The sequence below is a fragment of the Ictidomys tridecemlineatus genome, chromosome 11 (genome assembly GCF_052094955.1).
Source record: "Ictidomys tridecemlineatus isolate mIctTri1 chromosome 11, mIctTri1.hap1, whole genome shotgun sequence".
Taxonomy (NCBI): Eukaryota; Metazoa; Chordata; class Mammalia; order Rodentia; family Sciuridae; genus Ictidomys; species Ictidomys tridecemlineatus.
Window position 1 is genome coordinate 104,656,435 of NC_135487.1, and position 13,557 is coordinate 104,669,991.

Sequence of the window (13,557 nt, forward strand, 5' to 3'; positions counted from 1 at the left end):
ACCAGCTGTTATCCACAGAGCAAATCTAGATAGTTGAGCCAAAGGCACTTGTATCCTGGGAAATAAGGGCCTGACGTTTAGGGCAAGTGATTGGATTATGTTTTGTTTTGTTTTTGTTTTGGGTGGCACTGGGGATTGACAGAGGTGCTCTACCATCAACCTACATCCCCAGTCCTTTTTTTTTTTTTTTTTTTTTACTTTAAGACAGGGCCTCACTAAATTGCCCAAGCTGATCTTGAATTTGTGGTCTTCCTGCCTCAAGCTCCACAGTTGCTGGGATTACAAGTGGGTGCCACCACACCTGGCAGGATTGTGTTTTCAAGGCCTCACTTGACCGTCCTAGAACTGCACCCTTCCACTTTGCCTTGGCCAAGGCCACACAGTTTGGGTGTGGTTGTTCAAAAATATTCCCAAAGAGCAACGATGATTCTTTTGGATTCCTGAACACACCATCTCGGTTGTGGGAGAACTCTGGGCGGTGTGTCCAGGCCTCTCAATGAAGTTTTAATCAAAGCCCCATTTCCTTCCCATTGTTGCTTTTGGAGTGGCCTTGTTCTGGGAGTCCTAACTTTGACAACAGCACCTCAGCTGAACTTTTTCCATAGCAGCCCTTGGACTCCAGCTCCACCAGCTCCCATCTGCACGCCCCCATTTCCTCTGATCTCTGTTTTGGCTCAGTGCGGCTCTTCTCAGTAAAGTGGTTGAAGAGTAATGAACCCGAAATACCTAAGTAACAAATGAGTCACCGCACTTCCACCGCAGAGCTCTGATGATCAGCGGGTGTGTTGGGGGTAAACAGCAGAGGAGGTGGTTGCCCAGAGAGAGAGGAGAAAAATAGAAGCAAAATGAGCAAGCGGGCAGAGGTGGTTGACAGCAGGCTGAGTGGGTGGAGGGGGCTGGAATTGGGTTTGCTTGCAAGGTGAGATCAGCGCCAGGGCCTGTCACGCCCTGGCTGAGTCAAGCCAAACCCAGGCCCCTCAGGAATTGCTAACACTGGGTTGTCTAGTAAAACCCAGATAGACAAGCCACTTAACTGCTGTCCCCATCTATGTACAAGTTCTGAGACCTAGGACTTGAAATTCTTTTCTTCAAGTTGCTGCAAAGCTGCTTATCAGAAACCCAAAATAGTATTGCTCCAGGGTCATTCCTTCCTGAGTTATATGGTATCTGGGTACCAGGAATCAAGGCAGAATTTAAATCTCTACTGCGTTCTGTTTTGTCTTTTGAGATTTTCAAGAATGCATCGTTTCCCCCGACCCCCAAAACTTTAACTTGGCATATAATAGTACAGTTGGGATGGCTACTTCAAGGTCAAGACTGAGCAATACTGGAAGTGACCATGATGAGCAATCAGGGGGCACTGGTTCTGCTGAGAGATCGTGGGGTGCTGCCCCATCAGGACTGAATGTGCTTAGAATATACTAGGTCGTTTTGGGTAGCTTAGGACATGACTCCTATTTTTTATATTTTTTTTTTAAGTAAAAAAAGGAGTGGAGTAGGCTGAGCCCTTGGAACACATCTCATGTTCTGATTTCATGGAAATGTGCTTGGCCACCCCACAGTCCTTCTCTGAGATGTTTAAACTATCACAACAAGAGGCCAGAGAGAAAAAACACACATGTACAGGGGAGCAGGGCTGAGATGCCTCTAAGACTGTTAATGTGATACGACTACTAGGAGAATCTTTTGGAAAAAAAAAAAAAATTACGAAATGTCCCCTGAGATAGGTTGTCTCAGATCATGAGAATGACAGGATTTGATCACAAGCTGTCTGGTTCTCTTTTAGGTCAAAACCAGGAAGTCCAGGCACTAGTTAGAAAACAACATTGGTTGATTTGGAGGTTTAAGCCACCAGCCCTGTTCCGCTTCACTTGACCCTGCAGCTGGGGCTGCTGTCAGTCTATGGCTCTATGTCCTGTAGCCCTCCCACCCCTATCCCGCATAAGGATAAAACCAGATGCCATGACTTGGCAAGAGCAAAGCTTGATCTCAAGAGGAAGTGGGAAGACCTAAGGCTAATACAGCTTTGGCAGCTAGAAAGAAAACAGCTACAGCGCTTGCGAAGAAGGACCAGACCCAAGACTTGATAGAAGTTTCTGGTCCCCATTTAGTTCCTTAAAAATGCCACCTCTGCATACTCCAACTTCCCCTATGCTGAGATAATCAGTGAATAATGGAAAATCCTCTTTGGAAATGATTTCTGAACGTCATCTCAGGGAAGTCCATCCATATTCTTGGCCTCAGAAGTTTTCATTTCAAAAAGTCATATACATTCATATGTACAGTTATATATATATGTATATACACACACATAGATATTTTTATTAGTGCATTTTAATTATGTAGAACAATAGGCTTCATTGTGAGGCATAGTAGGACATTCAAAATGCTCTTTAAGACCAGCTAAAAATGCATGTTGGTCATAAAAATAAGTAGAAACCTGAAAGAAATTAACCTTCGCATATTAACATTTTAACATTTTTAAGGTTTTTTTTTCTTCCAGTCCTTTTATAAGCAGAGGTTTAACTCTTCTAACACCATTGTGCTCATTCTGTGTACATAAAATTGCATCTTACTGGTTTTCCCAGTTATCATATGGAAAAATTAGGCAGCCGTGATTATTATCATTATTAATAATGTCTTGGACATTAAATTTGTTTCCAGCTTCTAAAATTTTAAATCTTCATTTAATTAACATACAAAATTGGGAGATTCTTGCATCGGCACCACCGCTCAGCAGTGTGGCAGATCTGGCCTGGTGATCTGAAGGCTGCAGGACAGTCAGGGGAAGCTACAGGAGAGGCTCCTGGGAGATTCTGATTTTTCTGGAGATGTAAGACTCATGGATTTCTGGTACAGAGATCCTGAAGGACATAGAAATTGCCTGAAGTAATATCATCAGTCATCTATCTGTGGTTTTTTTTTCTGTCAAATGTGACCTACAAATCCCATCTCTATGCAACACTTTTAGAAATTCTGAAAAAAAAAAAAGAGAGAAAATATTTTCAGCAAGTGAGAGGAATAGGAAAACAAAGGACAGGAATGATACGTGGTAGAGCTGAGGATTTTATTTTTAAATATAAAGTGTCATCCTATCTCTCACTGGGATTTCTTATTGGAGCATCTTGATTCCAGGGGGCTTTGCAGGTACGTCACTTGCTGGAGAGGTGTGAGGGCCGCAGAAGCAGAGAGTCAGCACCAGTCAGGACGGGTGAGTCAGCTAAGGGTATGATTTTTCATTTGCCAAATGACTGACAGTTACATGGTTGTCACTAAATATTTTCTGCAACTGTTGTTTTCTTTCAAGGGCAAGTCCTATGTCAGACAAAATATAGTTCCTGAATGTGATAGAGGAGAATGTACCATAATACTGTGTACTTCTTAGTGATAATTTCATTTTAAATCTCACCAATCCAGAGTTAAATGCTCTTTTCCCATTTTGCATTGGGAACATTAAACAGCAAAATTAAAATCACCCAAGGCCATATGACTAATAAGCATTTGAACCAGGATTAGAACCCAGGGTTTACCTCAAAGCTTGTGATCTTTGCACTTTGTTAAACCTAATACATAAACAGGCTTGCAATAAAAAAAATCTTGCAATAAAAAATTGAGTTAATACTGATCCAAGGTGGGGCTTTTCCTGACATCCAAGAGTCACCATTATGCGCAGGATTATTCATAGCATTCCTTTGAGGGACAACTCATGAAGACAACTCATGAAGACCCAGGTCAATGAAGCAAACTATTGATGAGGAACTCTGCCATGAAGTCTGTGGAGTTCTTAAAGGCCTCATGGAGACTCTAACAACTAAAAGACCATAGGATAGGGCTGGGGGCGTAGCTCAGTGGAAGAGGGCTTGCTTAACGTGCTAAAGGCCCTGTGTTCAATTCCCAGAACTGGGGGAAAAAAAAAAGCCACAAAAATGGGGAGCTTCTACCTCCCATTTTCTCTAAGGACAGTCCTTGGAACTTCTTATGATCGACATGGAAACTAGGGTTTCTATTGAACTTTTTAAACGAATGTTTAGATCAAAACCTGAGTGTCTGTTTTCCCACTGGACTGACTTAATGTAATGTTAAGAACCATGTTTGTCTTCTTTATGGTTAGATCCTCACTCCAAGGGCAGTGCTTTGTCCTAGGAGATTGTCTTTGTCCATTCTGGCTACTATAATAGGATATCACAGACTGGGTGGGTATTTTTTTTTTTCAGACGATTATAGAGGCAAGGAAGTCCGAGATCAAGATACTGGGTCTCTTTTATAAGGACATTATTATGGTTTAGATCTCAAGTGTCCTCAAAGACTCGTGTGTTGAAGGCTTAGTCTCAAAGGCAACAATGATCAGAGGTGAGGATTTGGAAAAGTAATTGGGTCCTGAGGGCTCGATCTCATCAATGGATTACCCTCTGAGGGATTCACATTTGATGGCATTATTGAGAGGTTGTAACTGTAGGCAGTAGGGCCTAGCTGAAGGAAGTAGATTAGTAGGGGAGGGCCCCTTCCTCCCCCTCTCTCTCTCTCTCTCTCTCTCTCTCTCTCTCTCTTTCTCTCCTTCCTGGCTACCATGAGGTAAGTAGCTTTGCTCTGCCATGCACATGCACCATGATGATCTGCCTTACCACAGGCCCAGAAACAACAGCCAGGAGCTATGAACTGAAACCTCAGAAACTGTGAGACAAAATAAACATTTCCTCCTTTAAGTTTTTATTTATTTTAATTTTATTATTTATATATTGAACCCAGGGGCACTTAACCACTAAGACACATCTGCAGTCTTTTTTATTTTGAGACTGGGTCTTGCTAAGTTGCTTAGAGCTTTACCAAGTAGCTGAGGCTGGTCTTGAACTTGAAATTCTCCTAAGTTGTTTTTGTTTTTTTTGGGGGGGGGGGTTTGCAGGTATTTTGTCATAGCAATGAAAAGCTGACTAACACAGGTGTTGATCCCATGGATTAGGTCTCTACCTTATTCGTTACCTAGTCACCTTCTGAAGGTCCTCCCTTCCAACACTGTCAAAGTGGGATTAGGCTTCAACATATGAACCTGGAGGTAGGGCGGCGGCATTCAGTCTATAGCACAGACGTTCAGTAAGGTGTATTGAATGAATTAATGAATGAACAAAAATAATATCTGGGTCAAAGGTGTGGGCTGGAGTTAGGGATGATTCATGATCAAATCCCCACATAGAGATGTATTTCTCAGGCTATGTAGAATGAATTAAAATGGCCCAAATCAAGATAAGTCGGGAAGTATGTTTGATCCATTTCCAGTTTTTAATATCTACAATAAACTCATAAGCATGATGCCATCTGGAATGAGAAGTGAAGAGTTTTCCTTTTCCCCCAGTCTGGCAGCATGCAGTGAGGATAAACTTTTTTTTTCTCTCTTCTCCTTGATTCCTCAATCAAACAGGATTTATATTAGGCTTAGGCAGCAATCCCTCCTAGAGAGAGTGTATACAGCATCTTGCTTGTTTTCCCAAAGGGAAAATTTGGGCTGAAAGTGTGCATTAAGCCCAGTCTTTAAGCAATTAATATTTTGCCTGAGAAACAAGAAGTAAGAACATTACAAGTGGATTTTATCATAATCCTACATCTCCCAAATGCGTAAACTCCAGGAAAGTCCAGATCCCCAGCAGAAGCCCATCTGCTGTATTTCTAGTACAATCCTCCTCTGTTTATATTTGCTCGTTTCCCTCACAGAGTGCCAGGAGAGAAAAAGTGATATTTAAAAAATTCATCTGCTAGTATTTATGCAAACACTTTTCTCTCCAAGTGTGGGTTGAGCAATGTGAGTAAAGCGGAACATGCCTGAAAAGAACTATAGAGTAATTTTAAAGAAGAAAAGGGAAAAATATACATCTAGGATAATTGAAGTTGCCAGTAGAGGGGCAGGAATCATCCTCAAACCAGTGACACTTGACAAGGGGAAGTTCATGGCTTTGAGCCCGGGCTTTGGTGGCTCATTTGAATATGTCAAAGAATCTTTTTACTGTGAGTTTCTGCTATGTGCTAGCCAGCCTGGGGATGATAAAAGCTTAGGATTCCTAGTTGAGAAGACATTGGCAATAATTATGCTGGCATATTACTCATGCTGGGAAAAAGGGAAAGAAACATCAGTTGAACATCAGTTAGATGCCACTCTTCACTAAATGTTTCACATACATTAATTCATTTTATTCTCACACCTACTCTACGATGTTATTTTCCTCATTTTTTCGGATGAAGGCCCATACCAGCCTTATAACTTGCTCAAAAACTGTATAACTTGGGTTCTTTTGAAAATTCATGCTCCTTTTCCTGCATCATACGTAAGAAGTTTCTAAGGTTTAAAATCTAATGGTATGGGGCTGAGGTTGTAGCTCAGTAGTAAAGCGCTTGCCTTGCACGTGTGAGACACTGGGCTATCCTCAGCACTGCATAAAAATAAATAAAATAAAGATATTGTGTTTGTCTACAACTAAAAAAAAATATTTTTAAAAAATCTAATGGTATACACATTTGGAACCTAAATAGCTACATTTGGTTCAGTGCTTACTATGAGACAGGCAAAAGTCTAAGTTCTTGATATATGTTTATAGATTTAAATTCTGTACTACCCTATGAGGTAGATGTTGCAGGTAATAGCAATTACCTCATTTTTAAGGATGAGGAAACTGAATTTTCATATAAGTTAAGTTGTCCACATTTCAAGAAATAGCAGAGCCGTGCCTGGATCAAGAGTCCACATTTTTGAATACCAACCAGACTTCTTCTCTTGTTTAAGGAACACTTTGAAGCACATTCTATTACACACACACCCTACCAATCTCCCAAGCCTGCCTTGATATGTAATGAAGACAATATTCAGCACAGCATTTCCAATTCTTCCTTAAATTCCTCTCCTTTTGCCCACATCCCAGAAGCCATACCTGAAAGTTTTAACACCTGAGTAGGTCAGGACTGTTACTGAAAACAAACTAGATATCCTATACTCTTCAAGTCGAAGAGTCAAGTCTAGCAGGGTGAAGTAGCACATGCCTATCATCTCAGCTAATCAGGAGGCTAAGACAGGAGGATTGCAAATTTGATGCTACCTTAGACACTTAGTGAGATCCTGCCTCAAAATAAATAAAAAGGGCCGGGGATATAATTCAGTTGTAGCACTTGCCTGGCACGTGTGAGACCCTGGGTTTAATCACCAGCACATCAACATATACACACACACACACACAGTCTATGGTTTTAGAATGTCCCCTAGTGCCGAGACAATATTCCTCTGCCTATGATAGAGGCCAGCAGGACTCCTCTTCTTGTTGATGCCAGAAGGAGATGTAGGGGACAGTGACATGCCAGGCAGGGAGGCTGTTTGTCTTTTCCTGGCCTCCCCTCTCCAAGTTTCTGCCCACAGAATGAAATAAAGCGCATCAAGCGTGGGACAACTCTTGCCCCCTTTCTCATTAAAAGAGGGAGACTACTGTGTCTGTGGCTTCACACCTCCCTGATGAGGGAGGGCAGAGCAGTGGAGGAGGTGGCCAGGGGACCTAGTCTCCAAGCAAGCATCGGGTATACTATTTAGAGAAAAGCAAGCAAAAGAATCCAGGAAGGTAAAAGACTTCTCCTCCACTCCCCCAAAGACAGAGCTAGGTCTGTAGAAACGGTTTAAATAGTCCAATCCGACTACAGAGCTAAAATTAATTTTTCCCCCCTCTTGCCACTTAGCAGGTGAGGGCTCACAAGGGACATCATAGTGATATAGAGAAAAAAGAAATGACTTTTTTTTTTAACCTATGTGAGTGGAATGAGTAATTCTGCAACCCCTGTTTCCACACAAAGGGTAGGCAGATATGAGTTTCAGCAGCCAAAACCAAAAAAAAAAAGAGCATGCCACATTCTTGCTCACTCCCTCTCCATAACCTTTCTCGAAGGGCCTGGTCATTCCCCAGTGAGGGCCTCAAATTTATTTTAGGACATCTTATTTGAGTACGCATCCATCAACCTAAACTACAGCGTTCAGTGTGGGTAACCCCCTGCCTCTCTCTGGTGAGGCCTCTTCTTCTCTGGGATCTTCTTGGCCTGAGGGATGCAATGTCAGCCACTCCCTAAAGCCCTGTGGGTGTCCAGGACCATGACTCCCTGAGAGGGCAGTAAGCCACCAATCAGATAGGAGATCCCAGTTTACAGTCAACCCTCACCCCTAACAGTGGGAGGAAGATGTTGAAGATCAGCTGAGGAAGAAAGAGGAACAAATCCCAAATCCGTGTGATGGATGACTAAGGAAGTGTGTTATCTTGCAGGTTAATATGCGCTTGGGGAAAAGAGACTTAATGTTCCATGTTGTAGAAGGTTGCCATTCCTCCAGTAATAGAGAATGAGAACTTTTTTTTTTTTTAATTTTAGAGAGAAGAGAGAGAGGATTTTTTTTTAATATTTATTTTTAGTTCTTGGCGGACACAACATCTTTGTTTGTATGTGGTGCTGAGGATCGAACCCGGGCCGCACGCAGGAACAAATCTTTACTCCTCACACTTCAGATAGAGCCCTCATATCCAGAGTATACAAAGAACTCAAAAAATTAAACAATAAGACAACAAATAACCCAATCAACAAATGGGCCAAGGACCTGAACAGACACTTCTCAGAGGAGGACATACAATCAATCAATCAACAAGTACATGGAAAAATGCTCACCATCTCTAGCAGTCAGAGAAATGCAAATCAAAACCACCCTAAGATACCATCTCACTCCAGTAAGATTGGCAGCCACTATGAAGTCAAACAACAAGTGCTGGCGAGGATGTGGGGAAAAGGGTACTCTTGTACATTGCTGGTGGGACTGCAAATTGGTGCGGCCAATTTGGAAAGCCGTATGGAGATTCCTGGGAAAGCTGGGAATGGAACCACCATTTGACCCAGCTATTGCCCTTCTCGGACTATTCCCTGAAGACCTTAAAAGAGCATACTACAGGGATACTGCCACATTGATGTTCATAGAAGCACAATTCACAATTGCTAGACTGTGGAACCAACCCAGATGCCCTTCAATAGATGAATGGATTAAAAAATGTGGCATTTATACACAATGGAGTACTACTCAGCACTAAAAAACGACAAATTCATGGAATTTGCAGGGAAATGGATGGCATTAGAGCAGATTATGCTAAGTGAAGCTAGCCAATCCCTAAAAAACAAATGCCAAATGTCTTCTTTGATATAATGAGAGCAACTAAAAACAGAGCAGGGAGGAAGAGCATGAGAAAAAGATTAACAATAAACAGGGAGGAGAGGTGGGAGAGAAAGGGAGAGAGAAGGGAAATTGCATGGAAGTGGAAGGTGACCCTCATTGTTATACAAAATTACATATAAGAGGATGTGAGGGGAAAGGGAAAAAAATCAAGGGACAGAAATGAATTACAGTAGATGGGGTAGAGATAGAAGGTGGGAGGGGAGGGGAGGGGGGATAGTAGAGGATAGGAAAGGTAGCAGAATACAACAGTCACTATGGCATTATGTAAAAATGTGGATGTGTAACCGATGTGATTCTGCAATCTGTATACGGAGTTCATAACCCACTTGAATCAAATGTATGAAATATGATATGTCAAGAGCTTTGTAATGTTTTGAACAACCAATAAAAAAGTCTAAAAAAAAAGAGAATGAGAAAAGAAGAATCTTCTTAAAATATAGAAACCAGCCTTCCTATCTGCGTATAACCCTCTGTGATGGCAGGCAGCAGAAAAGGTAGTCCATAGGTGCCCAGTTGGGTAAGTTCAAATCCTAGTTTAACCACTTCTTTCCTATGTCAGCTGGGGAAAGTTTCTTAACCTCTCTGTGCCTTTCGTCTGGAAGAATAATAATTTTTCTACCATCCCAGGTGTTTGAAAGGCTAAGATCGAGGGATCAAAAGTTCGAGGCCAGCTTTGGCAACATATTTGACATCCTGTCTCATAAAAACAAGCAAAATCATAATAATAATAATATCTTCCCCATAGGACTACTGGGGGATTAAATAACCCATATAAAGCCTAAAGAACAGTGTCTTACACAAAATAAGCCTGTAATAAATTTAGCTATTTTTTTATAATAAGAGTAAGAGTACTCTGATTTTGATAATCTCTTAAGTTTAAGGCATCCCTGAATTTGACAAGTGACTAAAGGTAAATGCTAACTAAATTTTCAGAAAACAAGTCATAGGGTATTTCCCCCTAGAGCTCCATCACTTTTTTCCAGGACCCGCACCCCACATCCTGCGATCTTTCAGCCAACGAAGGCTTTGAAACAACCATCTGTCATTCTGACCTGTCCTGTCATTAGGATGTTCTGATAAACACACTGAATAAGGAGACAGCCCCCAACTGCTGTCCTTTTCCTCCTGTAGGCTGAGTTCAGGGTCAAGTCAGTCTTCAGAATGGGCACTTCAACAAGAGAGCAGGAAAGAAAGGAGTCATGGAGACGGGAAGCCTTGGGTTTTAAATTTTGGTTTCATAGCCTCCTAACCGCACAAGCCTAGTAGAGTTATCTTTAAAAAATGGGGATAACAATACCTGCGTGGGAGGGTCTTGTCTGGGAGAATTAAATGTGTTTATTTATATAAAGTGCAATTATTTAAATCAATTGAGTTGGCACTCAGTAAATGTCCGTTCCCTTTTCCTCTTCCACCCTTTCCTGTTGAGACACAAAGCTGGACTAAGCTGGGGGCAGGGGACATCCATCAAATGTTGTGTACGTTTATTTTTCTCCTGCTTTTCTGAGATCATAAAGAAGACGGGAAGAAACGAGCAACTTACTGGTCTAACCTTTTCTACCTGGGGAACATCAGCCATCTTTCTCATCCTTAAAAATATGATCAAAGTCCAGCTGGTTCTGGATTACCTAGCTACTCCACCATCCAAGGAAGGAGTGTTGTGTTTATCTCTGTTGAAAATGGAAACAAATAAGTCTTCAAGAAAATGGACCTCAGAAGGTGCCTCCTCCAAAGTAGAAGAGGTATATCCAACAGCCCAGGAGGCAGAACAATGAAATATGGGGGTCTGGCTGTGGGCATGCTCATCAAGGGAGGGGGTAGTGTGAGTCCTGCCATTTCCCTCTCAGAGTCTCCAGACCAGTCACCTCAGTAGGTGAATTCACCACCCAGAGGCCTCCTCCTTCCCCTCCTGAGAGTTCCACTCTCACACCAGCCTTCACAGGTACTGAGGCCTGGCCCTTCTGCCACACCCTCCCCATTCTCTTCACCAACCAGAGCGCTTTCCTGAGATGAAGCTGAGGCCGAGGCTGAGGCTGAGGATGTGGGGCCCCTCGCCTGGGAGTCTTAGCTGCTGACACACACAAGTACTGACACTGGAAAGTACCGCGGCTGAATCAAAAACCACTTCCCAGAGATGACAGCAGTGCTCATGGCTTGGTTCCTGGAACATCAGATTGGGTCCAGAACCTTCAAGTCAACACCTCACATCTGTCCCTCCAGGCCTCGGTTTCCCAGCATTTGGGAAGGGTGATGACGACAAAGGGAAATTGCTATCCACTGTCCCAACCTGTCATCACTGTAAGTTTGGGTGACTTGACCAACTCCGTCCACATGCTTTGAAAATTCATTCATATCTGCTGTGTAGTCTGAAATGAAAGGTGTCCAAATGAGGCAGGGTTGAGGCAACTGGCAGGGTTTCCCAGGTACAGTAAATTGTCAACAGAATGTTCTTTTAGCTTGCAAATTGAACTTTCATTTTCTGTCTAGGTGGAAAATGTTAGGTAACAGTTATTTTACTTTTTCCTTTGTAAAATACTTTCTCACATCCCCTTCCAATCTGGGGACATGAACCCATTATTCCCACTTGAAATGTTCAGCAGTATGATTTAAAAAATAATAATAAGCATTTTTTTTTAAAGATTCTTCTTGGTACCATGGCAACTTAGGAGATATTCTCTCTCTCTCTCTCTCTCTCTCTCTCTCTCTCTCTCTCTCTCTCTCTCTCTCTCCTTGCCCCTCTCCCTCTTTCTCCTCCTCTTTTTAACAAAAGAAGTAAAATCTTCAGGATTATGACCTCAAGAGATCTTGCTCAATCTGAACCCTGAAAGTTATCTTTGCATTTCAGACTCTTTTATGTTTGTTTATACATTTTTTTTTTGCTTGTTTGTTTTTTTCCCTTCAGTACCAGAGATTGAACCCAGGGCCTCACACATACAAAGCAAGCATTCTACTGCTGAGATATATCTCCAGTGGTATTCTGAGCTAGAGCTTCACTACGTTGCCCAAGTTGGCCTTGAACTTTCTATCCTATTGCCTCAGTCTCCTGAGTAGCTGGCATCACAGGGCTCACTGCACGGGGCTTCAGACTCATTTTAGAAACATAGACGTTTATCTGTTCTTGTCCACTTATTTTTTTTTTTTTTTTGCTTCTATGCTCAAATTCCAAGCACTCAAAAGTTTAAGTTTGCAAAGATCATATGCAAATTGTCATCCCAAACCCCCTGATGTAAGAGATGTAAAGTGGGCTGGAGCTCTGCTGAGATGCAGTATGAATGGAAGGATGTGGTAAGGGGCCTGAGAGCTGTGGAGGTGACTACTGGCACAGTCAGCACCTACAGCCCAATGAAGACGGCACATGAGCTTGGTTGGCACTTTGCAACCTTGGGAGAGCTGACAGCCAAGTTCCTGCACACTGTGCATACTTCCCAATGTTCTAGCCACCCAGGCAGGCTTTGGAGTTGGGCAACTGTTTCTTGTAAGACTAAATAAAGCTTCTGCCTCACTCACACCTTCTCATACCCCTGTACCACCATCATCGTTTTTCAAAATAACTAAATATAAATGAGTTCCCACTCCTGATGATTTTTTGTTTGGATTTCTTAACAATGCTACAGTTTCTGCTCACTCCCCACTTTATATTTTCATTTGCCTTCTCTAGCACCCTTCTTCTTTTGAGGCCAATTTATTGATAACCCATTCCACCAAATAGCTGGAGAGCAATTCCCTTCCTTATGAAATTTATTCTGAAAACAAATTACTTAATTAAAATAGTCTTGGGCCTTTCATCTAAAGCAATGGGCAATGTGTTTTGAAGTATCCGGGCCTGTCGACTCTCTAGGGGAACATGGAACTAAATGTGTTTATCTTCATTTCTGTGATTTAGCCACCCCTCTGCCTCTTTGGCTTCCCTACTATATGATTGCTTTGGGGGGATTTGAAGATGCATTGCCAGAAGTTCCAGTTAGTAGGGATAATTCTCCATTGAACTCAGACTGGAGACTGACATGGTTTCTTGCCAGGGAGCAATCAGTGACCACAGGACTAAAGTGGTTGCCAAGATTCAGGATTTGTCTGAGTGGTCCTGATAGCTAACAGCCAACAAAGGAAGCCCATCCACACTCTCCTGGGAGCTGTTGGGCACAGTTGGTTTACTGAAGACGGTGATTTTCGCAATTTTGTGTTTTGCCAATCATTTTGGCAGGTTAAAAATCCCCAGAGGCCAATTTATCCTGCAGACTGCCACCTGCCAATGCAAAATAAAAAACTTATGTTTGCTAGGAAGAAAGTCAAAGTTTTTATAAGACAAGGACAATGTCTTCAAATTTCCAAGGCCT